Below are 23,363 nucleotides of genomic sequence, written 5' to 3'. Positions count from 1 at the left end.
GGGATGATTTGCCACATCGATAACATTTTTGGCTTTTTGCATCATTTAGGGACATTTTGTCCATTTCACATTCAAACCTCCATTTCAGTAGTTCTGCTGCATCCTTTACTGCAGTTTCTAATGATATTGCAATGGTCAATGCCCATTCTAACGTTAGGTCTCTTTGTGCCAGTAGCCTCGGCTGAGTGCTTAAACTATGCAAGCCACATACAAGCCTGTCCTTAATGCATCAGAAAGTCCATCTCTGAAGGCACAGCACTGGGAAAGTTTGTGCAGTTCTGCAATGTATTCAGAAAGGCTTTCATCTCTTGACTGATTTCTTCTGTAAAATCTATATCTATCTGCTATTGCCAGCAGTTTAGGGCTCAAGTAATTTTGTAAAATTGTAACAATTTTGGCGAACATCTTGCCTGATGGCTTTTCAGGGGTGACTAAGTTGTGTAAGAGACTGTAAGTTCTTCGGCCCATTAAGCGAATAAGTGTAAGGGCTTTCTTTTGCTCTTCCATGTTGTTCACATTACAATAGAGTTCAACCCACTCAGTACACAACTACCAGTCTTCACTAGTGCTATCAAATTTATCAGCTTTTCCTGCCATGTTATTTTCAATTTAAATTCAGTGTGTCTTTCACTGTTACTCACACATTCCTTTGTTAGCATCCAAGATGGTTTTCTCTTGCGGGTTATCTCTCGCTGTTTCATCCCATAATTTTCAGTGCTGTCCGTGATATTTTCTGACATTCAGATTCATACTTGTCGCCAATTTGTTGAGTCTGTGCACAACTACACATTAATTAAATAAAAGCAGGCACACGGGAGATGGCTTTAACTGGTGTATTAACATTGCAACGAGAGAGAGAGCAGGGCACATGCGTAAACAACAGCATATGCGCAGACAACAGATCAATACGTAGTCTAGGGGGATCATTGCTCTAAAGGAAATAGATCTATACATTACAGAGATGAAGATCTGTGAGCATTTCTCCACAAAACTTGTATCCAATGCAATAAATGCTTCAATTATCTCAAGTACGCAGCAAAGCTGAGCACAGGACTTCTCAATCTCTCTCAACATATGGGACCAGTCCTTCAAACCTACTTGGGGAATCAGGTCAAATAATCAGATTAAAGAAGGCATTTCATGTTCAAAAAACTCCATTTTATGCTTAAAGTTTTTGCAGAATCTGATCAAATAGGTAGCTAGTAAATGTCAGCAATAAGCTCAGACTCCCCAGTACTCCTTCAAAAGCTGCTGCTAGATGTCATAATATAAGATTGTGTCTAATTCTTATTGTTCTGACCTTCGAGTAGCTGCCTATATCTGACAACTGCATCTTTTTTATAAAACAATAGACAGCTTAATCATTTTCTCTCGCAACTCCTTCCTCACTGCATTATACTTGCCCAGCTCCTCCTGTCTCTCCTTTTTCGTGGGCTTGTGTCTCTGCACTTGCAGAATCTGCACCACCATCCATTCAACTCTCCACATTGTTTTGCATTCCATTGTGAAACTCATTCCCTTATTCTGCCCTTTCCCCTCTGCAGGATAAAATATTGCACAATACAAAGAAGACAGGGAGGAACTCATCAACTACATGCTGTGGACAGAGCTGAAGAAGCAGATGTTTAAGACCAGTGGTTTTGCCCAAAGCACTCGGTTTTAAGGCTTCTGTGTATAGTGTGTCTCATATGTACATGAATCCTTTGAAAAATGCACAATCTGACAATTTAGTTATAACCGCAAACAGGAACATTCATCATCTCCACAGATGGCCACACGCAAATGAGGAATTAGAATCAGAATCAGGCTTATTATGGCTGACATATGTGGTGAAATGTGTTGTTTTGTGGTGGTAATTCAGTGGTGCAATACATGAAAAATCACAGAAGTTTCCTGCAACAACGCTGCGTGTAGATGTGCTCAATGGTGGGGAGGGCTTTACCCGTGATGGACTGGGGTGTATCAACTACTTTTTGTAGGATTTTTCGTTCAAGGGTGTGGGTGTTTCCATACCAAACTGTGATGCTGCCAATCAGTGTATACTCCATGACATATCTATATAAGTTTGTCAACATTTTAGAAGTCATACTGAATCTTTGTAAATTCCTAAGGAAGCAGAGGCACTGTAGTGCTTTCTTCATGATTGCGCTTTCATGCTGAGCCCAGGACAGGTCCTCTGCTAAGGAATTTAAAGTTGCTGACCATTTGCATCTCTGCTCTTCTGATGAGGACTGGCTCGTGGACCTCTGGTTTCCTCCTCCTGAAGTCAATAATCTGCTCCTTTGTCTTGCTGACATTGAGTGAGAGGTTGTCGATGTGGCACCACTCAGCCAGATTTTCAATCTCCCTCCGATATGCTGATTCATCCCCACCTTTGATTAGGTCTATGTCAATGGTGTCATCAGCAAATTTGAATATGGCATTGGAGCTGTTTCCTAGCCACACAGTCTTAAGTGTAAAGTGAGCAGAGCAGGGGGCTAAGCACACAGAGATTATCGAGGAGGTTTAGTTGCTGATCCAAACTGACTGGGGTCTACAGTGAGGAAATCAAGGATCCAATTGTAAAAGGAAGTATTGAGGCCAAGGTCTTGAGGCTTAATGATAAGTTTTGGGTGATGATGATACTGAATGCTGTGGTGAGTCGATAAAGAGAATTCTGTTGTATGCATCTTTGCTGTCCTGATATTCCAGGGTTGAGTGAAGAGCCAATGAGATGGTATCTGCTGTGGACCTGTTGCTCCGGTAGGCAAATTAGAGCAAATCCAAGTCACATCTCAGGGAGGAATTGATATTTCATCACCAACCTCTCAAAACACTTCATCACTGTGGTTGTAAATGTGTTATGATCCCAGCCCCCTCCTTCTTGAGAATCGCAAGATCGCTATTAATTCGGGTCTTGGACCCAGGAAATGAGAGAGAATCCTCAAGGTTTTGGAATGTGTCCTGGCCCCTCAGCAAGACAAAGCACGGATTTGGCCATTGTTTCTTGGAGACACCTTTGTGGATTGCGATCCTATACTACGTGCCAGCTCTCAGGGCAACGTGGGCTGGGCTACGGGGAGAGATTGCATCATCGCAACCTGATTGACATCTGAGACCCCGTGAGTCCAGATAAAAAGAGGGGCTGTAGAGACGGCCCCTCAGACACACCAGAAGAGACGATAGCGATCCCATATAGCGGGCAGCCATTTGAAGGAAGCCACATGTGTTCGGTTCCCAGGCCTGGGAGCCAGTGGCTGATACCACAGAAACGAGTTTCTGGAACTAACAACGGGGAACCAACTCCCCCCGACACATTGGATCGGCCTCATCAAAAGACCCGGCCAAGTTTCTCTTATCACAAAGCTCTCTCTCTCTCCAACAAGTGAAAACCCAGCGGTCCCCAAAGGCTAAAGCCTGCATGAACTTGAGAGACTTTCATATTTCCATCGGACAATATTTTTACCCCTAGACAAAAATGATAGAGCTACTTCTTATTGATGATTATTACTATACCCGCGCTTTAGATTGAGTATTGATGACGTATATTATCTGAATGTTTGTATTAACCTTATTTTTGTGCCCCTTTATAAATAAAAACTTGTAAAAATAGTACCATCAGACTTCAACGGACCTCTCTATCTTTGCTGGTAAGTGACCCAGTTACGGGGTTCGTAACAAATGTTACTGTATTATAGTCATTAAGGCAGGTTACCACATACTTCTTGGTCACCAGTATAAGTGAAATCTGCTTGAAGCAGTTGGGTACTTCAAGATCAATGTGGGAATGACAAAGTCTTCTGTGGATAGAAGAGGAGTTGCCTTGACAAGGCAGGTGGATAGGTAATTTGTGAACTGGTGTACTCCTTCTACCCTTTACATGAGCCTTTTGTGCCTTCTTGATGCCTAGCTTCAAGGTTCTGATTACCATCCTTAAGATTCCTTTTCCCCAAGGAGTCAGTGACCTGTTGCATTTATTCAACACATCCTTGAGTCCTTTCCTGTCTGGCTGCCTGGTAATCTCTTCATTAACTAGAAACAATGGTAACAATCAGGATTCTTAACCTATCTCCCAATTGCCCATCAATAAGTTCTTTTCAGTACTATGCATTTACATTTTTGCAAACATTACTTTTTTGAAACTTAGATCATGAATTGAATCACTAAACAGAGATAATGTGTAACAGTTGTAACACTTACCCAAAAGGCTGGTATATGTCTAGGGGAAAAGGAGATCCAGCCACTCACCAACCCCGCCTCCCGTATACGCAGGTGCTGTGAGAATCGTGTTTATGCTTCGCGCCCGCCAACAGTATCAAACCCACAACAAATACCGGTATGAAATACACTTTAAAGAGTTTACTAAAATTAAAAGAGTATTAGGCAATACAATATATATACAAGAAAAAAACAAAAGGCGCTAACTTACCAAAGTTCAGTCAGTTAGTGCACTCGTTGGAGCTCAACCAGCGAACCATTCGACCCCTCGTCGCTTGCCTCCGACTTCCACGTCTTCCACCTCAGACTCCCCGGGGGTCTTCCGAGCACACATCCACCTTCCTCGGCGTCTCCCTCCCGACTCCCTTCACCCCCAAGCCCGCGCAACCCCTCCCCCAAGTTCCCAGCCTCACAAAACACAATAACATTCCCCATTGATTAACAAATGAATACAATTACCATATCAGCCATTCTAAAGCGAAACAATGGCGAGAGAAACATTTAACAGACAAAGAAACATCCCTACTCGTAACAAACCAAAGAAGCCCTTTTTAGTAACATACACAGGACATTGTACATTCTCTCCCCACCAGCAAATGTCATGCCCTCATGGCATTACTAGAGTTCCCCAAAGCTTCTTGCAACACACAAAACCCAACCCAGGTGCAGAAAGCAGTGACATAACTACCCAGAGCAGTAGAAATCACACTCGGTTCTCCTGGTACCACATATGTCAACCACTCCAGGGGGCGCCTAATCCTCTGAGATCTCCATACCCCTTCTGCCCCACTGGGCTCCCTCTTCACCTGCAAACCCACTGTCTCGGACACCCCAGGTCTTCCTGACAGACCCTCCTCCCCTTCCTCACGGGGGTCCTTCCTCACCTGAGATCTCTCCGGCTCACGCTCGGGCTCCACCCTCTCTCCCACCAATGTTGGCTGCCTCTCCATCTGACCCTCAAGACCTTCCCTCCTCTCACCCAATTCAGTATGGGAAGGGCCAGGAGCCTCCTCTCCGGGTACTGGAGCACCAGCGAATGGGAACAGGGGCCACTCATCTGAGTCGTCCTCTCCCGAATCAGTAGCCATTTCCGGGTGAGGGACCCATCCCCGCTCTTCAGCAGCGAGCTCTTCCCTTTCTCTGCGCCCTCGCAGAGTCCTTGTACTAGGCGTAACCTCCCACTCTGGCTCCGTATCCACCTGCACCGCTTGACCCAGCGGCAGCAGGTGATTCCGATGGAGTACCTTGATAGGCCCTTTCCCATCCTCAGGTTTCACCCGGTAAACTGGCAGGTTCGGCATCTGGCTCTCTATTACATAGGGGCTGGCCGCCCATCGATCTGCCAACTTGTGCTTACCAGGGAGTCCCAAATTCCGTAAAAGGACCCGGTCGCCCGGCAATAATTGAACAAACTTCACCTTTCGATCATACCGCATCTTATTCCTCTGATTTTGTTTGGTAGCCGCCGCCTCGGCCAACTCGTACGCCCGCTGTAACTCCTTCTTCATGTCGGACACATACTTTAGATGGGACTTCCCGGGTAATTCACCCACTTCAGCCCCAAAACACAAGTCAATGGGCAACCTCGCTTCCCGGCCGAACATCAGATAATAGGGCGAATATCCTGTAGCATCATTGCGAGTACAATTGTAACAGTGAACCAATTGTCCAATATGACGACTCCACCTGCTTTTCTGCCCAATCTCCAGCATCCCGAGCATATCCAACAGGGTCCTGTTGAACCTCTCTGGCTGCGGATCTCCCTGTGGGTGATACGGGGTAGTCCTGGATTTCTCAACCCCAAGCATTGTCAGTAATTCATGGATAAGGCGGCTCTCAAAGTCCCGCCCCTGATCGCTATGGATTCGCCTGGGAAGGCCGTAATGAACAAAATACTTCTCCCATAACACCTTCGCCACTGTCGTCACCTTCTGATCCTTAGTGGGAAATGCCTGAGCATAGCGAGTGTAATGATCGGTGATGACTAAGACATTCGCGGTGTTGCTGGTGTCAGGCTCAATCGACAGAAAATCCATACATACCAGGTCCAGAGGTCCTGCACTCTGCAAGTGCGACAGTGGAGCCGCCAACGCGGGCAGGGTCTTCCTCCGGATGCAACGACTGCAGCCCCTACAGTATTCTTCGACTTCCCCTCTCATCTGGGGCCAGTAGAACCGGTCTTTGAGTAATCCATGGGTCTTTTCCACCCCCAAGTGTCCAGAATCATCATGTAGGGCCTGGAGTACAGCCTGCCGATACTCCTCCGGCAGGACCAGTTGCCAACAGTGGAGTTGGTCTGGAGGCGCCGTTACCCGGTACAAGATTTGGTTCTTTAACTTCAACCGAGACCACTCCTTCAACAACAGGGGCACGAATGGGTGTTTCGCCTTCTCAGCCAATGCCCCATCCCCCCTCTCGACCGCTCTCCACACTGTGCCAATGCCCGGGTCATTTTGCTGGGCAGCTGCCACTTCCGCCAGACTCAGTTCCGGCAACTGTTTAGTCCGCAGTGCGGTCAGGTCACAGTAAGCTAGGGGTATGGCATCGTCAAAAACCCCCAAATGGTCCACGGCTCGTTCCAGCCTCCCTCTTCCCTCGGCCTTCACGGTGATAGCAAACTGACACCGCCTTCCCTCCAGGGGCAGGGACACTCTCCCACTCCTCGTCCCTCTCCTGTTCCCCCGGCTCCCGACGAGACAAAGCATCCGCATCGACATTCTTGCTTCCAGGACGGTACCTCAGGCTGAAATCATATACCGACAAGGCCGCCAACCACCGATGTCCTGTGGCATCCAGCTTCGCCGAAGTCAAAATATAAGTGAGAGGATTGTTATCCATTCGCACCTCAAACTTGGCTCCGTACAGGTAATCGCCCAGCTTGTCCACCACCGCCCACTTCAGCGCCAGGAACTCCAACTTGTGAGTGGGATAGTTTCTCTCCGATGGCGACAAGCTTCGGCTGACAAAGGCTACCGGCCTCAATGCTTTGCCATGCTCCTGGTACAGAACAGCCCCGAGACCCTCTCGACTGGCATCCGTGTGCAGCACATATGGCTTCTGGGGATCAGCAAAAGCCAACACCGGGGCCTGGGTCAGTGCCCTTTTCAAAGATCGGAACGCCTCTTCACATTGATCATCCCATCTCGAGCCAAAAGGTTCCGCCGGGTTCCAGTATCCTCCAGCGTCCTGCCTCTGGTCCCCCATCCTTTTCTTTCCCACCGGGGGATAGCCACACAACAGCTGAGTCAACAGGTGACACACTTTGGCGTATCCTTTCACAAATCGCCGGTAATACCCACAGAACCCCAAAAATGAGCGCAGAGCGCCCACTTTCTGGGGTCTCGGCCAGGTGGTCACGGCCTCTATCTTGGTTGGATCAGTAGCCACTCCCTCTCGCGAAATGATATGGCCAACGTAGCTAACCGACGACTTGCAGAACTGGCATTTGTCCAGGGAAAGCTTCAACCCTTCTTCATTAAGCCGGCCCAACACTTTCAACAGCCTCTCCTCATGTTCCTCCAAAGTCGATCCAAACACTATCAAATCGTCCAGGTACACCAGCACCTCTAACAGATTCATATCCCCCACAGTTCTCTCCATGAGCCTCTGGAAGGTGGCTGGGGCTCCCGATATGCCTTGGGGCATTCGTTCGAACTGAAAGAACCCCAGCGGGCAGATAAAAGCGGTCTTCTCTTTATCGCCCGCACTCATCGGAATCTGGTAATACCCACTTCTTAAATCCAGCACACTGAACCACTTCGCACCGCTCAGGCAGGCCAGCGCATCCTCGACTCTTGGGACAGTATATTGATCAGGGACAGTTCGCCGATTCAACGTCCTGTATTCAACACACATGCGCACTCGCCCATTCTTCTTCCGTGCCACCACTATTGGGGACGCATAAGGACTTCGGGACTCAGCTATGATTCCGGCCTCCTTCAACTTGCACAAGTGCTGCCGCACGTCCTCAACGTCTGCCGGAGCCAGCCGCCGGGATCTCTCTCGGAACGGGGTGTCCTCCGTCACCCGGATGGTGTGGCGAGTGCTTTTGGAGCAGCCAACATCAAACTCGCCCCGAGAAAAAACAGCTTCCATCTTCAGCATCTTCTCCACTAGCCTGTGTTTCCACTCCGGCGACACAGGGGAATCCCCGAAGTTAAAGACTTCAGCGGTCAGCTCCCTTCGTTGCTCCGATCCCTCCCCGTTAGGGGTCCTCACTGGTGCACTAGACATTACCGTCACCGGGAACAGATGTGCCAGCGGCATTCCCCTCTTAAAGGTGATTTCTCTTGCCGTGGTGTTCCTGACACTTATAGCTATACGCCTCGCATGTACCACCCCTGGTCTCTGCACTTCGGGCCTCACCAGCGCCCCCGCCGGAAATCGTGTCTCCCCTTCAAGATCGTCCAGGGCATCTACTAACAGGGCTTCACCCATCGGCACTTCTGGGAATCTGGGGGTCCCCATCACTAGTGCTACCTCCCCGGGTCGGATCACCTTGGGCCTCGCCTGCGTACACCACACCATCCCTCGTTTACACTCCGGGTCCAGTCCTAGGGAGGCAACCCCTTCTTCGAACACTGCTCGAAACACTGGATGCACCGAGAGGGTCTCCAGAAAGTCTTGCCCCCGCTTTCTCCTTACAAGCTCCCAGGAGCCGTCGCACAACGGGGGAATTAGTCCCCACCAGGAGGACAGCACCACCAGTTTCCACCGGGTCAGGACACACCAACACCAACGTCTCAATAGCTTCGGACACTCCCACATCGCCCTCCGAGAACTCCAATCTCACCGATAGGTACCCATCGTACGGGTAGTCACCCTCGCTCACACCCCAAATCTGCAGGGCGTCAAATGGGGTTACGGGCAAATGCTTTAGATATTGGTTGTAGAAAGACCGGTACAATAAGCTCACCTGCGATCCCGTATCCAGAACGGCTTTTGCGTAAACTCCCTCTATCTGTAGACCCACACTGGCACGGGGTCCTACCAGCCCATCTGGAATAGAGGCGTGGGCACCCGGTGGTCTTCTGGCTGATCTCTGGGAACGTGTTCCTCCAGAGGCTCCAGTCCGTTCCCTCACTGAGCCTCTCCTAAGTTTCCCGACACCTCCCCCTTCTTAGTCGCAGGGTGGCTTGTCCTCCGCGGAACTCCTGGTCTCTCACAATCCCACCTAAAGTGTCCCTCCTCTCCACAGCTATAGCACACCCTCGGCCGCTCACAGTCCCACCTGAAATGCCCCTCTTTCCCACAGTTAAAGCACACGCTGCCTGCCGCCCCTCCTCTCCCAGGACGACTCCCGCTCCCAACCCACTGCACTGGTCGCCCCTGAGAGTGGGTACCTCCCCTGTCCCTCCCCTCCAGAGGGGGTTCTCTACCCCCCGGTGGGTTGTCATTCCTCCACCCAGCCACCACTTCCTGTATCGCTGAGGATCGCTCCCGTAGGCCCGCGCCCCTTTTTCGCCCCAACGCTCTCTCTTCCTCCCGCACCTCTCTAATCAGTGGCCCGAACGATGGAGGAGGGGCCTTTCCTATAAGCCTGCCGGATAGTCCACGCCACCTTGTCCTCCTCCAGAGAGCCACTGAATAACTGACTCATCCTCACGCTAGCCACGTCAGGCGCCTTCACTACCCCCCGGCGCCGCAGTCCCGAGAGCATCCCCTCCATCCTAAATATGTACTCGGAGAGCTTTTCCCCTCTCCATTGTTCCAGGCGTTGGAACTCTGCTAAAAGCAGCCAGGGTTCCCCTGACAACCCAAACGCTCCCTCCAAAACTTCTATACATTCCTCCACTGAGGCCCCAGACTTTTCAGCTTTCAACTCCCGGACTGTTTTGGCTGCTAAACCCCTCAAACTTCCCACCAATCGCTGCCTCTTCTCCTCCTCCGAGCCTGGCCACTCCTCTAACATCAAGGACGTATGCTCGATCCAGGTCTCATAGTCCACCTCCCCGTCCGGAGTAGGCTTGGCTCCGGAGAACACCCCCAGCTTCAACTGTGGCCTCTCGGCCACTCCCACCAGGGAGTTAAGTGCGGCTGCCAGCTCCGAGGCTTTCCCCCCTACCTGGGGGGCGGGGCCTAGTCACGACTCCCTCCTCCCTCCTCCCTTTGCTAGTGCCTGCCACCTCTCTGGGGTTTTCCTCTAGCTCTAGCTCCTTCTCCGATGTCTCCTCAGCCTCATCCTCAGAGAAGGGGTGGAGCCCCCACTGCCCCTCCTCCCCCGGTTCACTGACTGTCGCCGGCAGTTCCAACGTCCTGACGTCAGCACTCGTACTAACCAACACCCAGCTAGACTGCATCTCTTTACCACACCGTCTAGCTACCAATTCTACCTGCCCCATACCGTTCACCAAACTTAACCCCCGCACTACCGCGTCTCCCGAAACTCGAAAATCCACTCCGCTCACTACGCATGCGTACTGTACCGGTACACCTTCAAATTCGTACCAGCGAACAATCTTATCTCTGTCCATCTCCGCTCTGCTGCCTGCACGATTCCACAGCCCCCTGACAATCCAATCCGGGACAAGCACCCCACAAATGTAACACTTACCCAAAAGGCTGGTATATGTCTAGGGGAAAAGGAGATCCAGCCACTCACCAACCCCACCTCTCGTATATGCAGGTGCTGTGAGAATCGCGTTTATGCCTCATGCCCGCCAACAGTATCAAACCCACAACAAATACCGGTATGAAATACACTTTAAAGAGTTTACTAAAATTAAAAGAGTATTAGGCAATACAATATATATATACAAGAAAAAAAACAAAAGGCGCCAACTTACCAAAGTTCAGTCAGTTAGTGCACTTGTTGGAGCTCAACCAGCGAACCATTCGACCCCTCGTCGCTTGCCTCCGACTTCCACGTCTTCCACCTCGGACTCCCCGGTGGTCTTCCGAGCACACATCCACTTTCCTCGGCATCTCCCTCCCGACTCCCTTCACCCCCAAGCCCGCGCAACCCCTTCCCCAAGTTCCCAGCCTCACAAAACACAATAACATTCCCCATTGATTAACAAATGAATACAATTACCATATCAGCCATTCTAAAGCGAAACAATGGCGAGAGAAACATTTAACAGACAAAGAAACATCCCTACTCGTAACAAACCAAAGAAGCCCTTTTTAGTAACATACACAGGACATTGTACACAGTTATAACGGAATAAACTGTACTAGGAGCTTTACTCTCTCTTGGGTCATGAGCTTCTGGTAATGCAAAATAATACTCAAGACATTTGAAAGCCAGAAGTAGAATGCAGCATTATTGTTTGTCCAGATAGATAGTCTGGGAAAGCTTCATTTTGTGCAAGTAACAGATAGCAGTCTATCTGTTTACTCAAGAAGTTATCTGGCAGTCCGTTTGTTTCAATTACTCTGGACAAGAATTTATATTTGTTTTATCAGTTTCTTAATGGGAAAACAAAGTTGATAAATATCTCTATTCAGCCAAACATAAATCGTAAAATCTTGGGAGAAGTCTGTTGGACAAAATTCAAGTCCACCACTGCAACATTAAAACATAAAAGATAGATAAATAAATTTTGTCTGCCCATGACTGCTTCTGCAGAACAATAGAGACTTCTATCCAAATCTGATGGAAAAGAAAGACAGTCAAGGAGGAAAAGCCACATAAAATACTGGAAATACTCACCAGGTCAGACAGCATCTGTGGAGAGATATTCAGATTCTAACTCATTTAATTATCACACACACACCAAAATATAAAGTGAAATACATCATTTGTGTTAACAACCAACACAACCTAAGGGCAGCCTTTAAGAGTCACCATAGCATGCCCACGATATTCAGCACAACAACAGCAACAGCAAAACAAGCCCCTTTCCTCCCTCCCATCTATCCACCCACCCACTCACGCACATTCACATACACACAGTCAGTCCGCCAAACCCAGGACACACCACCTCCAGGCCTGCAGCCTCCACTGGACTCGCAGACTTGTAAACAATGGGCTTATGTCTTCCCCAGTGGAGTTGCAGGCTCACAGACATGCTGGGCTTTGACCATTAGGTCTCAACTTTCAGACTTCCAATTGACCTTTAGGGTTTGCTCTTCAGTGTTGACCACAGGACTCTCTGATGACAAGACCCCAATCTCCAGCCCTCAAACTCCAGATTCACCAATGACAAGATCCCAAGCTCCAGGCCTCAAACTCCAGACTTGCTGACCTGCTTACCTAGGGGGCAACTGGCCCCCTAAAAAGGAAGGAAAGGTAACCTTTCAATCAATTACCTTTTATGAGAATTAGGAAATGTTGGAAATTGAATGCTTTCTTCCATTTTCCATATTTTTCCTCCCACTCCAAGAGCAAGGATGGGCTTCCCCTTGTCTTCATATTCCATCCCACCAGACAACTTTGCTTAAACTTCATCTGATTCATTAGGCAGAAAATGGTCGCCATGACATGAAAGAAACTGAATACAGATTGTTTTGCAAAACATTTCCATTCAGCCTGCAAGAGTGTGTCTGAGCTTCAAGATTCCATCATTTTAACTCTCCATCCAACTCTCATTCTAACCTTAGTCCCCTTGGCTTCTTATACTGCTCCAATGAAGTCCAATCTTCAGGCTGCCCCAAGAAATGAACAGGTTCCATTTTTACAGACATCTGCCAGATGATCTTTTCTGTGTTTGAAAATATATAGAAATCACTCAATTTAGTAACCATACCACCACAGTATTATAATAAATGGTATCAAAGTACATAAAACTGATCTTACAGAAGCAAGTCCTGAAAGTGGAAAGTGAAGGGAAACTCATTCTGCCATTCATTGGAACAAAGATTATTAGTATGTCAAAATTTTGAATTTAATAATATAGGAGTTCATTTATATGTGGGGATGTTCATAACCCAGGAACAGACTGTAAGCGCTTCAGTTTGCAGCTCTGATGCAAGTTCAACTTAAAAATCTTGACTCTGTTTCTCTCTTCACAGATGTTGACTGACAGTGCTATTACTGATAGAAATTTTCGGCATTTACAACTTTTAGCTTTTCAAACTGTCTCTAAATCTTCACCAGCTTTTCTACACTTCAAAAAAAAATTAAAATCTGGTGCTCATGTGCATTGTTCAGCTTGAAGAAAACTAATGAGCATCTTTACAATTGTGCTTCCTAAGTAAATCCGAAATTTACAGCAAAAGAGCCTTGGTAAGCTTCTGTAAATTTGCAGGCTTATCTTTCGCATTTTGTGATAATGAATTTAATTATCTGTTAAGAAATGCCTTTCAGTAGTCATTAATAATAAATGTTATGATGCCAAACTGAGAACTTCATAAAAAAAGATTAAATAACCATTGCTATCGTTTTTCTACAAAAAGCTTTATTTAGAAAAATATCTGAAATGAGAAATGAACATAATTATGTACTTGTAATGTTCAGTCTAAAAAGTCTCAAGAAATATTTGAAAATTGTAGGTTAGTCTCCTATGCAGCATATAAAAAACAAAACATAACTCAATTATCATAAGATAATAGGTTTAATTGACTGAAAAAACAAATAATTATGCAATGTGTAAGTTGGTTCTGACTAACTGATATGACAATGATGGTTGAATAGTGGTCTTTCTCAACAATGGTGTAGCACAATGGCACTGCAAGTAAAGCTGTTGCCAATAGTGAAGGTTCAATCCTAACCTAGGATGTTGACTACATAGAGTTTGCAATTTTTTACATGGGTTTCCATTAACTGGTCTTGTTCTTTTTCACATCCCCAAGATACACCCCTAAATCAATTGGTCACTATAAATTTCCCCAGGTTTGCAAGTGAGTGTTAGAATCTATGAGATGTTGATGAGAATGTTGCAAGAATAATGTACGATGACTGGCACAGATTCAGTAAGCAGAAGGGCCTGTTTCATGTAGTTTAATGATTCTAATAGAGACACTGCTTAGAACCTGGCATCAGTTTCTGTGCAGAGGGGGAAGAGCACATGGATTCCACCAGACACCTAGGGTTGTTGCCTCACCTTCAAGTCACATATTTTGAAGATGAGGGAAAAGCTAACAACACAAACAAGTTTTCTACACTTTTTCAAACAGTCCTGCTCTTTCAATAAACTATGCATATCTCCAGATCTCCCTGATCTTGCACACCCTGGTTTATATTATCTCTTCTCAGTCTTCTTACCAACAGCTAATATTTCACATCCAACATGCAATCTGCTGAAGGAAGTCATTGGGCCAAGCAGTGTCCAGCTACTGATGCTGCTTAACTCGTGAAGTTACTCCAGCAGATTGTGTGTCACTCCAGATTCCTGCATCTGCAGTCCCTTGTCTTTTCAGAATTTGACACTTCTAAGTGGTTAAAATATCATATATGATCAGAGCTTCAATAATAGAGGAATACAGTAAAAGACCAAAGACATTATGATGAATCTTTTGAAAACACAGGTTCACCCACAGATGGAGTATTTTACCCAATTCTGGGCACCACAATTTATGAAGACGGTAGGAACAGGGGACTTCAGTTATGTGGATAACCTGAAGTAAAAGGAGGGAGGCAGAAGAAAGGAAATTATAAGTCAATTTGCTTGACCTCAGTGACTGGAAGGATGCTGGAGTCTGTTATTAAAGATGAAGTTTCAGAGTACTTGGAGGCACATGATAAAATAGGCCAAAGTCAGCATGGTTTTGTAAAGGGGAAATCTTGCCTGACAAATCTATCACAATTCTTTGAGGAAATAACAGGCAGGGTAGACAAAGGAGAGTTAGTGAATGTTGTTTATTTGGATTTTCAGAAGGCCTTTGACAAGGCTTCAAAACAAAATAAGAGCCCATGGTAAAATGGGAATGAGAAGAAGATTGGCAGATTGGCTGAGTGGGAATAAAGTGAGCCTTTTCTGGTAGGCTGCTGGTGACTAGTGGTGTGCCATTAAGGTTAGTGTTGAAACTGCTTCTTTTCATGTTGTATGTCAATGATTTGGATGAAGAAACTGATGGCTTTATAGCCAAGTTTACAGATGATACATAGATACATGGAAGGGCAGGTAGTGTTGAGAAATCAGGGTGTCTCCAGGACTAAGACATATTGGTACTTGGCAAAAAAGTGGCAGATGGGATATAATGTAGGAAAATGCATGGTCATACACTTTGGCACAAGGAATAAAGGCATGGACTATTTTGTAAATGGGAAGAATATTCAAAAATCAGAGGTGCAGAGGGTCTTGAGCATTCTCATGCAGGTTTCTCCAGAGGTTAACATGCAGGTTGAGTCGATGGTGAGGAAGAGAAATGCAATGTTAGCATTCATTTCAAGATGAGTAGAATACAAACGTAAGAATGTAATGCAGAGTCGTTATAAGTGACTTATCAGACCGCACTTGGAGTATTGCGAGCAGTATTGGGGCCCTTATCTAATAAAAGATGCGCTGACATTGAAGAGGGTTCAGGGATGAACCCAGGAATTAAAGGGTTAACATATAAGGAGTACTTGATGGCTCTGGTCCTGCACTTGCAGGAGTTGAGGAGAATGCGGGGGTGGGGGATGGTCTCATTGAAACCTATTAAATAATTAAAGGTCTGGGTTGAATGGATATGGAGAGGATGTTTCCTATAGTGGGGGAGTCTAGGACCAGAGGGCACAACCTCAGAACTGAGGAACTGAGGGAAGTCCATTTAGAACAGAGATGAGGAAAAATTTATTTAGCCAGGGGGTGATGAAGCTGTGGAATTCTTTGTCACAGATGGCTGTGGAGGCCAAGTCAATGGGTATATTTAAGGTGGAGGTTGATTGATTTTGGATTAATCAGGGCATCAAAGAATGGGGTTGAGAGGGACAATAACTCAGCCATAATGGAATGGTGGAGCAGATTTGATGGGCCGAATGGCCTAATTCTGCTCCTAGGTCCGGTGGTCTTATGGACCCAGAGATAGTTCGTCTCAGAAAAAGTAATCTGAAAGGTGTGTGTAAAATCATGCATTTCAGATTCAAAAAGGCAAACAATAGAATATAGGAAAGACAATTAGGAGTAAGCCATTTAGCTCCTTGTGCCTGCTTTGCTATTCAGAAGGATTCTGGCTGATCATTTACTTCAGCATCGTTTTCCAGTCCTAATCCCATGTCCTTTGATTCTATATCTAAGATTCTATCTGTCTGAATATATTACTGTTAATCTTCTCCAACCCTAAAGCCATCAAATATATCTAAGCTCTGCATGTCTTGCCCCTTGGATGCCTCTGATTTTGATTGCTTCCACTTTAATCAGACTGTGCTCAACTGCCAAGGCCCAATTATCTGAAAGTCCCTCCCTGGACACCTCAGTCTTTCCATCCCTCCTTTTCAACTTCAGAATCCATTTTTAAGTTTTTGCTTATCCGACCTAAAATCTCCACATGTGGCTCATTTGATAAAACTTCAACATGTCAAGGGACTTATCATGCTATGTTGAAGGTGCTGAATAAATGCAACTTGCTTCTGTGTGAATCCCCACGAACACAGTTTGAAATGCTATGCAAACTATGACTGTAACTGAGAAAATTAAGCAATTTAGTTTCAGTTATGCCAGAAATGAAGTAGAGAAAGAGAATGAAAATTTGCTGAGTGGTGTAATAGCAACAACCACTCACTCAATGTCAATAAGACCAAGGAACTGATTGTAGACCTCAGGAGAGGGAAACCAGAGATCTATGAGCCAGTAATCATCAGAGAATAGGGGTGGAGAAGGTCAGTAACTTTAAATTCCTGGGTGTCACTATCTCAGAGGACTTGGCTTGGGCCCATCATATAGATAAATATAATTGTGAAGAAAGTACAACAGTGTTTCTACTTCCTCAGGAGTCTGCGGAGATTCGGCATGTCATCAAAAACCTTGGCAAACTTCTATAGATGAGCTACACTCACTTGAAGACTCTCGTATTTTTTATTTCATGCTCATTATTTATTGCTATTTATTATCAGCATTCACACAGTTTGTTTACAGTTCATGATGTTTACAGTTCACAGATCCTGTTAACAGTTACTGTCCTAAAGATTTGCTAAGTATGCCCGCAGAAAAAGAATCTCAGAGTTGTATGTAGTGACATGCATGTAGTCTGATAATAAATTTTACTTTGAAATTTGAAATTATACTTGAATAATTTCCTTTGTGTTTGAAAAAGATTTAGAGATTCAATTAATAGTAATTGTTATCAGCATACAAACTAAATTTTAGCTGATCTGTTCCCAAAATCACATCTTCAAAAATCAAATGTAATAAAGTTATAATTTTTCAGGAAGTAGAGAACTGGGCAGTACCTGAACAGGAGGACAGTTCGAAGTCCCAGTGCAGTGTGCCATTGTCCCTCACCAAAATGTTAATGTAACAAATAAGTCAAGTAAACCTTCACCGAGTTACTTGTTATATCAGCATTTCAGGTCTCATTAATAGTACCATAATTTGAAGTTATTCTCATTCGTAATTAGGTATGAGCTGTGGGAAAAAAAGGTTTATCAAGGCATCACATTTGAAACTCGAATTTTAATAGCCCAAATACTCTCCCAAATGCAGTCAAGTCCAATGATTCCAGGCTACTTCTTTCTACTCAAAGAGTTACTGAGACTCAGAATGGATAGGGTTTTATAACTCAGTTAAACAGTAAAATTTGGAGTATTGTGTACAGTTCTGGTCACCAAATTATAGGAAAGATGTCAACAAAATAGAGAGAGTTCAGAGAAGATTTACTAGAATGCTACCTGGGTTTCAGCACCTAAGTTACAAAGAAAGGTTGAACAAGTTAGGTCTTTATTCTTTGGAGCATAGAAGGTTGAGGGGGGACTTGATAGAGGTATTTAAAATTATGAGGGGGATAGATAGAGTTGACGTAGATAGGCTTTTTCCATTGAGAGTAGGGGAGATTCAAACAAGAGGACATGAGTTGAGAGTTAAGGGGCAAAAGTTTAGGGGTAACACGAGGGGGAACTTCTTTACTCAGAGAGTGGTAGCTGTGTGGAACGAGCTTCCAATAGAAGTGGTAGAGGCAGGTTCGGTACTGTCATTTAAAGTAAAATTGTACAGGTATATTGACAGGAAAGGAATGGAGGGTTATGGGCTGAGTGTGGGTCAGTGGGACTAGGTGAGAGAAAGCGTTCGGCACGGACTAGAAGGGCCAAGATAGCCTGTTTCCGTGCTGTAATTGTTATATGGTTATATGATTATAAAAAACAGAATAATATTTAAATATCAATTTAAAATCTATAGTTCACTTATCATATATAAAAATCAGTTTTGCGTTTTCACTGGGTTGGAGCAAGTCTTGAAAATATGGTATTGTAATTGTGAGAAATTGGTAGATACGAAAGTCTTTATTCATCATGACAAGCAGATATTCTCTTGGAGATCCTCTCAGTAGAATCTCCCAAGCTCAAAGTACAAAATTTATTTATACTCTCAGGAACAGGTAACAGCGGGTGATTCAATATAATTTCAATGGCAGCATTGGTTTCAATATTTTATGTCTAACAAATGGTTCCATTAAAGTACATACAGTATTTTCAACTGGAGCACGTTGTAACTGACAATATACCCCTGAATTTTCAGACACCTTTGTTTGGAAAAAGTATTTCATATAGCTGGTCTAAACCAGGGCTTCTCAACTGGGGTTCTGTGAGAGGTTGCTCAGGGTTCCGAGAGAGATAGTGATTTTAAAAAATACATCATTTTTTTGAACACACAGTGCATGATGCTAGCGCTCGCTGTGGTGGGCAGTGACAGAGCAGAGCCATTAGCAATCTCATTATAGGTCTCTCAGCCCAATATGGCAGTGTGTAGTCGGGCTATTTTTAAGGTAGTAATGTTCAGTCCATTCTCAGTTTTTGATGAGAGACAGCGGAGGCTGTTGATAATTGGTGAGTGCTGTATTGCACAGAGGGGAGTACAATACGCTGATAATTAGTGACTGCTGTGTTGCACAGAGGGGAGGACAGTAGGCTGATAATTGATGAGTGCTGTATTGCACGGAGGGGAGGGCGGTAGGCTGATAATTAGTGAGTGCTGTGTTGCACAGAGGGGAGGACAGTAGGCTGATAATTGGTGAGTGCTGTATTACACGGAGGAGAGGACGGTAGGCTGATAATTAGTGAGTGCTGTATTACACGGAGGGGAGGACGGAAGGCTGATAATTAGTGAGTGCTGTATTGCACGGAGGGGAGGACGGTAGGCTGATAATTAGTGAGTGCTGTATTACACGGAGGGGAGGACGGTAGGCTGATAATTAGTGAGTGCTGTATTACACGGAGGGGAGGACGGTAGGCTGATAATTAGTGAGTGCTGTATTACACGGAGGCGAGGACAGAAGGCTGATAATTAGTGAGTGCTGTATTGCACGGAGGCGAGGACGGAAGGCTGATAATTGGTGAGTGCTGTATTGCACGGAGGCGAGGACGGAAGGCTGATAATTAGTGAGTGCTGTATTGCACGGAGGCGAGGACGGAAGGCTGATAATTGGTGAGTGCTGTATTGCACGGAGGCGAGGACGGAAGGCTGATAATTAGTGAGTGCTGTATTGCACGGAGGCGAGGACGGAAGGCAGATAATTAGTGAGTGCTGTATTGCACGGAGGGGAGGATGGTAGGCTGATAATTGGTGAGTGCTGTATTGCACGGAGGCGAGGACGGAAGGCTGATAATTAGTGAGTGCTGTATTGCACGGAGGCGAGGACGGAAGGCAGATAATTAGTGAGTGCTGTATTGCACGGAGGGGAGGATGGTAGGCTGATAATTAGTGAGTGCTGTATTGCACGGAGGGGAGGACGGTAGGCTGATAATTAGTGAGTGCTGTATTACACGGAGGGGAGGACGGTAGGCTGATAATTGGTGAGCATTGTTTGAGAGTAGCTGCCTTCTCGCCCAACAAAAACAATGCAAGAGCCCATTCATGAGCTACTATATACGGACGCCTGTGGTTTTGTCATGCACCTAGAGGACACGCTACAAGCTGCAGGTACTCAGTTTGCCAAGGCCGCAAGGGCGTTCGGGTTAACGGTCTATCTGAAGAAAACAATGATCCTCCATGAGAAGACCATCCACCCACCTCAGATCATCATCAAAATAACTTAGCTGGTGCCTGGTTTGAAGTAAGCCAATTAATATAGCCCCATTGTCTTATGTTTGATTGATGCATATGAGACCAGTCTCATTAGTTACGTTCATTTACAAACCATCACTCGTGAGCAGTCAGCTCTCCGCTGTAAGCCAGCAGCTTGTACTCTGTAGGCACTTTCCAAATTTAAAAATGATTACTGCTTGTACTATACATCTGCACAAGGCTTTTGAAAAATCGGTTGGTTCCTATTTATATTAATACCTGCTACATCTATACTGTAACTCTTGAAAGATTTCCAAGCCTGGTACTATAATTTCTGAGAATACATAGAAGTCTAACAACAAGCAGAAAAACAGATTTGGATCCATAGATTTGCCTCGCTGAGATTTATTTGACTATAAGACATAGAAGCAAAATTAGGCCATCTGGCCATCAAGTCAATGACATCATTTGTTTCAATATTTTATGTCTAACAAATGAATTACATATAGTGTCACACCACAACCAGATTCATATTAAGACTGTTCAATGTATGATCCTTGGAACAGTTATCCAAGCTGTGCTGTATTTTATTGAATAGGATTTGAAACCCTTTATCTCTACGTCCAGTATACATGGGGAGCCACTGCTTTTTATTTTTGCACTGTAGCAAGCAGCCCAGACAGCAAGAGGCTAAACAGAGTCTGGAGGATATAGGATAGGATTGGGTAGGATGGGAGTTGTGTTGGGGTTGGAAGATGATTGGGACTGAGAGAAAAACAGGATGACAGGGAAGGAGCATCAGAAATGGGCCAGGACTTTTTGCAGAGTTGGAAACAGAGGCAGCCAGGAAATGAGAAAACACCAGAGAAAGGGAAGTTAAGATCTCATAGTGATAGTAATCTGCACATAGTCGGAGGTGGACAAAAATTTTTTAAAAAGGTAAAAGACTAATGGTCACTGGTGTGTAAACAGGAATCAGAAAGCAGAATGGTGCTGCACTGCCCTTTCCAGGATCATTTTCCATTTTGTTATTTGATACGGATGAATGAGATAAGAACAATGAATGAAGTCCGTCCAAAACTGACTAAAGTAATACTGCAAAGCAAAATTTAGTCTATGTAGCCCGAAAGGCACTTCCCAGCATTTTCTTTTCTTAGTCCAAAACACTCACACTTTGAAATCCAGTGCAGAGGGAAAGCAGAAGCTCCTTAAATAATTAATGTACAGAATACCAGGGCTGCAGCCAGTTTGAAAGAAAACTGCTGATTTGTTAGTGACTTTGTTGCCATTATGCCTTTGGATATGAGCCATGGGATTCCAAACAGAACTGAAAGAAACTTGGGAATAAAGAAGTGGATACTCTAGAATGGAATTTTATGATAATAATAATTATTTTATATATTAATTTTATTATTATTATTATTATTATTATTATTATTGTTGTTGTTGTTGTTATATGTCCATGAGAATGATTCTGGGAATGGAAGGGTTAATGTATGAGGCGCTCTGGGCCTATACTCACCGGAGGATCTCATTGAAACCTACTGAATGTTGAAAGGCTGAGATAGAGAGGATGTTTCCTACAGTGGGGAGTTTAGGAGCAGAGGGCACAGCCTCAGAATAGAGGGAACGTTCATTTAGAATGGAAATGTGGAGGAATTTCTTTAGCCAGAGGATGGTGAATCTGTGGAATTCATTGCCACAGATGGCTGTAGAGGCCAAGTCACTGCATATAGCTAAAGTGGAGGTTGATGGTTTCTTGATTAGTCAGGGTGTCAAAAGTTATGATAAGACAGCAGGAGAATGGGGTTGAGATAAATAATAAATCAGCCCTGATAGAATGGTGGAGCCGATTCAATGGGCCAAATGGCCTCATTCTGTTCCCATGGCTTATGGTCATAATGAGATCTAGATTCTTGTAACCTAAGTTGAGCTTCATCAGGTAGATCTTTGGTGAGTAAGTGTCATTTTAAACCATTGTCAAGGCTACCATTCATTTGTTTGGTGTCAATCTGAGGCAGGCTAGTGGGGTGATAAATGACCAGAACAAAAACAAAAAAAGCTGAAAACACTCAACAGATCAGACAACATCAGAAGGAAGGAAATCAGAGGTAGAATTTCAAGTCAGAATAGGAAAAGTAAGAAAACAAACATAGAGCCATAGTCATAGAAAAGGACAGCAGAAATAGGCCTTCGGCCCATCTAGTGCGTGCCGAACAATTTAAGCTCCCTATTCTCATTGATCTGCACTGGGACCATAGCCCTCAATACCCTTACCATCCACATGCCTATCCAAACTTTTCCTAAACGTTGAATTCGAGCTTTCATGCACCACGTGTGCTGGCAGCTCATTCCACACTCTCACCACCCTCTAAGTGAAGAGGTTTCCCCTCATGTTCCCTTTAAACTTTTCACCTATCACCATTATCCCATGAGCTCAGGTGGTATCCCACCCAACCTCAGTGAAAAAAGCCTGCTTGCACTTTCCCAGTCTTTACCCCTCATAATTTTGTATACCTCCATTAAATTTTCTCACAATCTTCTACATTCAAGGAATAAATTTCTAACCTATTCAATTTTTCCTTTTAACTCGGTTCCTCCAGACCTGACAACATATTTGCAAATTTTCTCTGTACTCTTTCAACCTTATTTACATCTTTCATGTAGGTAAGTGAACAAAACTGTATACAAGACTCCAAATTAGGCCTCAACAATGTCTTATACAACTTCAACATAGCATCCCATCTCCTGTACTCAATACTTTGATTTATGAATGTCAATGTGCCAAAAGCTTTCTTTATGACCCTATCTACCTGTGACACCACTTTCAATGAATTATGGACCTGTATTCCCATATTCCTTTGTTCTACCACACTTCTCAGTGACCTACCGTTCACTGTGTAACGCCTACCCTGGCTGGTCCTATCCAACATGGAACGCCTCGCACTTGTATTGTTAACTTCCAACTACCATTTTCTCAGTTCATTTTTCCAGCTGATCCAGAACTTGCTGCAAGCTTTGATAGTCTTCCTTGTTGTCCACTGCACCCCTGTTCTTGGAGTCATCCACAAATTTGCTAATCCAGTTAAGGACATTATCATCCAGACAAACAACAACAGACCAAACACTGATCCCTGTAGCACTCCA

This window comes from Hemitrygon akajei, chromosome 15 (assembly GCF_048418815.1).
Source record: "Hemitrygon akajei chromosome 15, sHemAka1.3, whole genome shotgun sequence".
Lineage (NCBI taxonomy): Eukaryota > Metazoa > Chordata > Chondrichthyes > Myliobatiformes > Dasyatidae > Hemitrygon > Hemitrygon akajei.
This window is presented reverse-complemented; position numbering follows the sequence as displayed.